The sequence below is a fragment of the Carcharodon carcharias genome, chromosome 35 (genome assembly GCF_017639515.1).
Source record: "Carcharodon carcharias isolate sCarCar2 chromosome 35, sCarCar2.pri, whole genome shotgun sequence".
In the NCBI taxonomy this organism is placed as follows: Eukaryota; Metazoa; Chordata; class Chondrichthyes; order Lamniformes; family Lamnidae; genus Carcharodon; species Carcharodon carcharias.
Window position 1 is genome coordinate 922155 of NC_054501.1, and position 8497 is coordinate 930651.

Consider the following 8497-nt stretch of genomic DNA (forward strand, 5'->3'; position numbering starts at 1 on the left):
GACAGTGGGAGTGAATGGGAAGGGGTTTGGGTCCAAAAGGATTGTGTACAGTGGGAGTGAACGGGAAGGGGTTTGGGTCCATTGGGATTGTGGACAGTGGGAGTGAAGGGGAAGGGGTTTGTGTCCTTTGGGATTGTGGACAGTGGGAGTGAACGGGAAGGGGTTTGCGTCCATTGGGATTGCGTGCATTGGGAGTGAACGGGAAGGGGTTTGGTTCAATTGGAATTGTGGACGTGGGGGGGTGAATGGGAAGGGTTTTGGGGCCATTGGGTTTGTGGACAGTGTCCTGAACGGGAAGGGGAATGGGTCCATTGGGATTGTGGACCGTGGGAGTGAACGGGAAGGGGTTTGGGTCCATTGGGATTGCGTGCAGTGGGAGTGAACGGGAAGGGGTTTGGGTCCATTGGGAATGTGGAAAGAGGGAGTGAATGGGAAGGGGTTTTGGTTAATTGGGATTGTGTACAGTGGGAGTGAACGGGAAGGGCTATGGCTCCTTTGAGTTTATAGATAGAGGGAGTGAACGGGAAGGGGTTAGGCTCCATTGGGATTGGGCACAGTGGGAGTGAAAGGGAAGGGGTTTGGTTCCATTGGGATTGTAGACAGTGGGAGTGAATGGGAAGGGTTTTGGGTCCAAAAGGACTGTGAACAGTGGGAGTGAACGGGAAGGGGTTTGGGTCCATTGTGATTGTGTACAGTGGGAGTGAACGGCAAGGGGTTTGGGTCCATTGGGATTGTGGACAGTGGGAGTGAAGGGGAAGGGGTTTGTGTCCATTGGGATTGTGGACAGTGGGAGTGAAATGGAAGGGGTTTGGGTCCATTGGGATTGCGTGCAGTGGGAGTGAATGGGAAGGGGTTTGGGTCCATTGGGAATGTGGAAAGGGGGAGTGAATGGGAAGGGGTTTGGGTTAATTGGGATTGTCTACAGTGGGAGTGAACGGGAAGGGCTATGGCTCCTTTGAGATTATAGATAGAGGGACTGAACGGGAAGGGGTTAGGCTCCATTGGGATTGGGCACAGTGGGAGTGAAAGGGAAGGGGTTTGGGTCCATTGGGATTGTAGACAGTGGGAGTGAATGGGAAGGGGTTTGGGTCCATTGAGATGGTGTACAGTGGGAGTGAACGGGAAAGGGTTTGGGTCCATTGGGATTGTGCACAGGGGGAGTGAACGGGAAAGGGTTTGTGTCAGTTGGGATTGTAAGCAGCGGGAGTGAACGGGAAGGGTTTGGGTCCATTGAGATTGTCTACAGTGGGAGTGAACGGGAAGGGGTTTGTGTCCTTTGGGATTGTGTACAGTGGGAGTGAATGGGAAGGGGTTTGGGTCCATTGGGATTGTAGACAGTGGGAGTGAATGGGAAGGGGTTTGGGTCCAAAAGGATTGTGTACAGTGGGAGTGAACGGGAAGGGGTTTGGTTCCATTGGGATTGTGGACAGTGGGAGTGAAAGGGAAGGGGTTTGTGTACATTGGGATTGTGGACAGTGGGAATGAACGGGAAGGGGTTTGGGTGCATTGGGATTGTGTACAGTGGGAGTGAACGGGAACGGTTTTGGGGCCTTTGGGAATGTGTATAGTGGGAGTGAATGGGAAGGGGTTTGGGTCCATTGAGATGGTGTACAGTGCGAGTGAACGGGAAAGGGTTTGGGTCCATTGGGATTGTGCACAGTGGGAGTGAACGGGAAAGGGTTTGTGTCAGTTGGGATTGTAGACAGCGGGAGTGAACGGGAAGGGTTTGGGTCCATTGAGATTGTCTACAGTGGGAGTGAACGGGAAGGGGTTTGTGTCCTTTGGGATTGTGTACAGTGGGATTGAATGGGAAGGGGTTTGGGTCCATTGGGATTGTAGACAGTGGGAGTGAATGGGAAGGGGTTTGGGTCCAAAAGGATTGTGTACAGTGGGAGTGAACGGGAAGGGTTTTGGGTCCATTGGGATTGTGGACAGTGGGAGTGAAGGGGAAGGGATTTGTGTCCTTTGGGATTGTGGACAGTGGGAGTGAACGGGAAGGGGTTTGCTTCCATTGGGATTGCGTGCATTGGGAGTGAACGGGAAGGGGTTTGGTTCAATTGGAATTGTGGACGGGGGCGGTGAATGGGAAGGGTTTTGGGGCCATTGGGTTTGTGGACAGTGTCCTGAACGGGAAGGGGAATGGGTCCATTGGGATTGTGGACCGTGGGAGTGAACGGGAAGGGGTTTGGGTCCATTGGGATTGCGTGCAGTGGGAGTGAACGGGAAGGGGTTTGGGTCCATTGGGAATGTGGAAAGAGGGAGTGAATGGGAAGGGGTTTTGGTTAATTGGGATTGTGTACAGTGGGAGTGAACGGGAAGGGCTATGGCTCCTTTGAGTTTATAGATAGAGGGAGTGAACGGGAAGGGGTTAGGCTCCATTGGGATTGGGCACAGTGGGAGTGAAAGGGAAGGGGTTTGGGTCCATTGGGATTGTAGACAGTGGGAGTGAATGGGAAGGGTTTTGGGTCCAAAAGGACTGTGCACAGTGGGAGTGAACGGGAAGGGGTTTGGGTCCATTGTGATTGTGTACAGTGGGAGTGAACGGCAAGGGGTTTGGGTCCATTGGGATTGTGGACAGTGGGAGTGAAGGGGAAGGGGTTTGTGTCCATTGGGATTGTGGACAGTGGGAGTGAAATGGAAGGGGTTTGGGTCCATTGGGATTGCGTGCAGTGGGAGTGAATGGGAAGGGGTTTGGGTCCATTGGGAATGTGGAAAGGGGGAGTGAATGGGAAGGGGTTTGGGTTAATTGGGATTGTCTACAGTGGGAGTGAACGGGAAGGGCTATGGCTCCTTTGAGATTATAGATAGAGGGACTGAACGGGAAGGGGTTAGGCTCCATTGGGATTGGGCACAGTGGGAGTGAAAGGGAAGGGGTTTGGGTCCATTGGGATTGTAGACAGTGGGAGTGAATGGGAAGGGGTTTGGGTCCATTGAGATGGTGTACAGTGGGAGTGAACGGGAAAGGGTTTGGGTCCATTGGGATTGTGCACAGGGGGAGTGAACGGGAAAGGGTTTGTGTCAGTTGGGATTGTAAGCAGCGGGAGTGAACGGGAAGGGTTTGGGTCCATTGAGATTGTCTACAGTGGGAGTGAACGGGAAGGGGTTTGTGTCCTTTGGGATTGTGTACAGTGGGAGTGAATGGGAAGGGGTTTGGGTCCATTGGGATTGTAGACAGTGGGAGTGAATGGGAAGGGGTTTGGGTAAAAAAGGATTGTGTACAGTGGGAGTGAACGGGAAGGGGTTTGGTTCCATTGGGATTGTGGACAGTGGGAGTGAAAGTGAAGGGGTTTGTGTCCATTGGGATTGTGGACAGTGGGAATGAACGGGAAGGGGTTTGGGTGCATTGGGATTGTGTACAGTGGGAGTGAACGGGAACGGTTTTGGGGCCTTTGGGAATGTGTACAGTGGGAGTGAATGGGAAGGGGTTTGGGTCCTTTGAGATGGTGTACAGTGCGAGTGAACGGGAAAGGGTTTGGGTCCATTGGGATTGTGCACAGTGGGAGTGAACGGGAAAGGGTTTGTGTCAGTTGGGATTGCAGACAGCGCGATTGAACGGGAAGGGTTTGGGTCCATTGAGATTGTCTACAGTGGGAGTGAACGGGAAGGGCTATGGCTCCTTTGAGATTATAGATAGAGGGACTGAACGGGAAGGGGTTAGGCTCCATTGGGATTGGGCACAGTGGGAGTGAAAGGGAAGGGGTTTGGGTCCATTGGGATTGTAGACAGTGGGAGTGAATGGGAAGGGGTTTGGGTCCAAAAGGATTGTGTACAGTGGGAGTGAACGGGAAGGGGTTTGGGTCCATTGGGATTGTGGACAGTGGGAGTGAAGGGGAAGGGTTTTGTGTCCTTTGGGATTGTGGACAGTGGGAGTGAACGGGAAGGGGTTTGCGTCCATTGGCATTGCGTGCATTGGGAGTGAACGGGAAGGGGTTTGGTTCCACTGGGATTGTGGACAGGAGGGGTGAATGGGAAGGGGTTTGGGGCCATTGGGATTGTGGACAGTGTCCTGAACGGGAAGGGTTTTGGGTCTGTTGGGATTGTGTACAGTGGGAGTGAACGGGAAGGGGTTTGGGTCCACTGGGATTCTGGACAGTGGGAGTGAACAGGAAGGGGTTTCGGTCCATTGGGATTCTGTACAGTGGGACTGAATGGGAAGGGGTTTGGGTCCATTGGGATTGTGGACAGTGGGATTTAAGGTGAAGGGGCTTGTGTCCATTGGGATTGTGGACAGTGGGAGTGAACTGGAAGGGGTTTGGGTCCATTGGGATTGTGAACAGTGGGAGTGAAGGGGAAGGGGGTTATGTCCATTGGGATTGTGTACAGTGGGAGTGAACGGGAAGGGATTTGGGTCTTTTGGGATTGTGTGCAGTGGGAGTGAACGGGAAGGGGTTTCAGTCCATTGGGATTGTGGACAGTGGGAGTGAATGGGAATCGGTTTTGGCTCATTGGGATTGTGGACAGTGGGAGTAAACAGGAAGGGGTTTGGCTCCATTGAGATTACAGACAGTGGGAGTGAACGGGAAGGGGTTTGGGTCCATTGGGATTGTGGACAGTGGGAGTGAAGGTGAAGGGGTTTGTGTCCATTGGGATTGTGGACAGTGGGAGTGTACTGGAAGGGGTTTGGGTCCATTGGGATTGCGTGCAGTGGGAGTGAACGGGAAGGGGTTTGGGTCCATTGGGAATGTGGAAAGGGGGAGTGATTGGGAAGGGGTTTGCGTTAATTGGGATTGTGTACAGTGGGAGTGAACGGGAAGGGGTATGGCTCCTTTGAGATTATAGATAGAGGGAGTGAACGGGAAGGGGTTAGGCTCCAATGGGATTGGGCACAGTGGGAGTGAAAGGGAAGGGGTTTGGGTGCATTGGGATTGTGGACACTGGGAGTGAAGGGGAAGGGGTTTGGGTCCATTGGGATTGTAGACATTGGGAGTGAACGGGCAGGGATTTGGGTCCATTGGGATTGTGGACAGTGGGAGTGAAGGTGAAGGGGTTTGTGTCCATTGGGATTGTGGACAGTGGGAGTGTACTGGAAGGGGTTTGGGTCCATTGGGATTGCGTGCAGTGGGAGTGAACGGGAAGGGGTTTGGGTCCATTGGGAATGTGGAAAGGGGGAGTGATTGGGAAGGGGTTTGCGTTAATTGGGATTGTGTACAGTGGGAGTGAACGGGAAGGGGTATGGCTCCTTTGAGATTATAGATAGAGGGAGTGAACGGGAAGGGGTTAGGCTCCAATGGGATTGGGCACAGTGGGAGTGAAAGGGAAGGGGTTTGGGTGCATTGGGATTGTGGACACTGGGAGTGAAGGGGAAGGGGTTTGGGTCCATTGGGATTGTAGACATTGGGAGTGAACGGGCAGGGATTTGGGTCCATTGGGATTGTGTACAGTGGGAGTGAACGGGAAGGGATTTGGGGCCTTTGGGAATGTGTACCGTGGGAGTGAATGGGAAGGGGTTTGTGTCCATTGAGATGGTGTACAGTGCGAGTGAACGGGAAAAGGTTTGGGTCCATTGGGATTGTGCACAGTGGGAGTGAACGGGAAAGGGTTTGGGTCCATTGCGATTGTCTACAGTGGGAGTGAACGGGAAGGGGTTTTATGTCCTTTGGGATTGTGTACAGTGGGAGTGAATGGGAAGGGGTTTGGGTCCATTGGGATTGTAGACAGTGGGAGTGAATGGGAAGGGTTTTGGGTACAAAAAGATTGTGTACAGTGGGAGTGAACGGGAAGGGTTTTGGGTCCATTGGGATTGTGTACAGTGGGAGTGAAGGGGAAGGGGTTTGGGTTAATTGGGATTGTGTACAGTGGGAGTGAACGGGAAGGGGTATGGCTCCTTTGAGATTATAGATAGAGGGAGTGAACGGGAAGGGGTTAGGCTCCAATGGGATTGGGCACAGTGGGAGTGAAAGGGAAGGGGTTTGGGTCCATTGGGATTGTGGACACTGGGAGTGAAGGGGAAGGGGTTTGGGTCCATTGGGATTGTAGACATTGGGAGTGAACGGGCAGGGGTTTGGGTGCATTGGGATTGTGTACAGTGGGAGTGAACGGGAACGGTTTTGGTGCCTTTGGGAATGTGTACAGTGGGAGTGAATGGGAAGGGGTTTGGGTCCTTTGAGATGGTGTACAGTGCGAGTGAACGGGAAAGTGTTTGGCTCCATTGGGATTGTGCACAGTGGGAGTGAACGGGAAAGGGTTTGTGTCAGTTGGGATTGTAGACAGCGGGAGTGAACGGGAAGGGGTTGGGTCCATTGAGATTGTCTACAGTGGGAGTGAACGGGAAGGGGTTTGTGTCCTTTTGGATTGTGTACAGTGGGAGTGAATGGGAAGGGGTTTGGGTCCATTGGGATTGTAGACAGTGGGAGTGAATGGGAAGTGGTTTGGGTCCAAAAGGATTGTGTACAGTGGGAGTGAACGGGAAGGGGTTTGGGTCCATTGGGATTGTGGACAGTGGGAGTGAAGGGGAAGGGCTTTGTGTCCTTTGGGATTGTGGACAGTGGGAGTGAACGGGAAGGGGTTTGCGTCCACTGGGATTGCGTGCATTAGGAGTGAACGGGAAGGGGTTTGGTTCCACTGGGATTGTGGACAGGAGGGGTGAATGGGAAGGGGTTTGGGGCCATTGGGATTGTGGACAGTGTCCTGAACGGGAAGGGTTTTGGGTCTATTGGGATTGTGTACAGTGGGAGTGAACGGGAAGGGGTTTGGGCCCACTGGGATTCTGGACAGTGGGAGTGAACAGGAAGGGGATTCGGTCCATTGGGATTCTGTACAGTGGGACTGAATGGGAAGGGTTTTGGGTCCATTGCGATTGTGTACAGTGGGAGTGAATGCGAATGAGTTTGGGTCCATTGGGATTGTGGACAGTGGGAGTGAACAGGAAGGGGTTTCGGTCCATTGGGATTCTGTACAGTGGGAACAAATGGGAAGGGGTTTGGGTCCATTGGGATTCTGGACAGTGGGAGTGAATGGGAAGGGGAATGGGTCCATTGGGATTGTGGACAGTGGGAGTGAACTGAAAGGGTTTTGGGTCCATTGGGATGGCGTGCAGTGGGAGTGAGCGGGAAGGGGTTTGGGTCCATTGTGAATGTGGAAAGGGGGAGTGAATGGGAAGGGGTTTGGGTTAATTGGGATTGTGTAAAGTGGGAGTGAACGGGAAGCGGTATGGCTCCGTTGAGATTATAGACAGTGGGAGTGAAAGGGAAGGGGATTGGGGCCATTGAGATGGTGGACAGTGGGAGTGAACGGGAAGGGGTTTGGGTACATTGGGACTGTGTACACTGGGAACAAATGGGAAGGGGTTTCGGTCCATTGGGATTCTGGACAGAGGGAGTGAATGGGAAGGGGAATGGGTCCATTGGGATTGTGGACAGTGGGAGTGAACGGAAAAAGGTTTGGGCCGTCTGGGATTGTGTACAGAGGGAATGAATGGGAAGGGGTTTGGTTGCATTGAGATTGTGTACAGTGGGAGTGAACAGGAAGGGGTTTGTTTCCATTGGGATTGTGAACAGTGGGAGTGAAGGGGAAGGGGGTTGTGTCCATTGGGATTGTGTACAGTGGGAGTGAACGGGAAGGGGTTTGGGTCCATTGGGATTGTGTACAGTGGTAGTGAACGGGAAGGGGTTTGGGTCCATTGGGAATGTGGAAAGGGGGAGTGAACGTGAAGGGGTTTGGGTTAATTGGGATTGTGCACAGTGGGAGTGAGCGGGAAGGGGTTAGGTTCCATTGGGATTGGGCACAGTGGGAGTGAAAGTGAAGGGGTTTGGGTCCATTGGGATTGTGGACACTGGGAGTGAAGGGGAAGGGGTTTGGGTCCATTGGGATTGCAGACATTGGGAGTGAACGGGCAGGGGTTTGGGTGCATTGGGATTGTAGACAGCGGGAGTGAACGGGAAGGGTTTGGGTCCATTGAGATTGTGCACAGTGGGAGTGAACGGGAAGGGGTTTGTGTCCTTTGGGATTGTGTACAGTGGGTGTGAATGGGAAGGGGTTTGGGTCCATTGGGATTGTAGACAGTGGGAGTGAATGGGAAGGGGTTTTGGTCCAAAAGGATTGTGTACAGTGGGAGTGAACGGGAAGAGGTTTGGGTCCATTGGGATTGTGGACAGTGGGAGTGAAAGGGAGGGGGTTTGTGTCCATTGGGATTGTGGACAGTGGGAGTGAACGGGAAGGGGTTTGTGTCCATTGGGATTGCGTGCATTGGGAGTGAACGGGAAGGGGTTTGGTTCCATTGGGATTGTGGACGGGGGGGTGAATGGGAAGGGGTTTGGGGCCATTGGGATTGTGGACAGTGTTCTGAACGGGAAGGGTTTTGGGTCCATTGGGATTGTGTACAGTGGGAGTGAACGGGAAGGGTTTTGGGTCCATTGGGATTCTGGACAGTGGGAGTGAATGGGAAGGGGAATGGGTCCATTGGGATTGTGGACAGTGGGAGTGAATGGAAAGGGTTTTGGGTCCATTGGGATTGCGTGCAGTGGGAGTGAACGGGAAGGGTTTTGGTTCCATTGTGAAT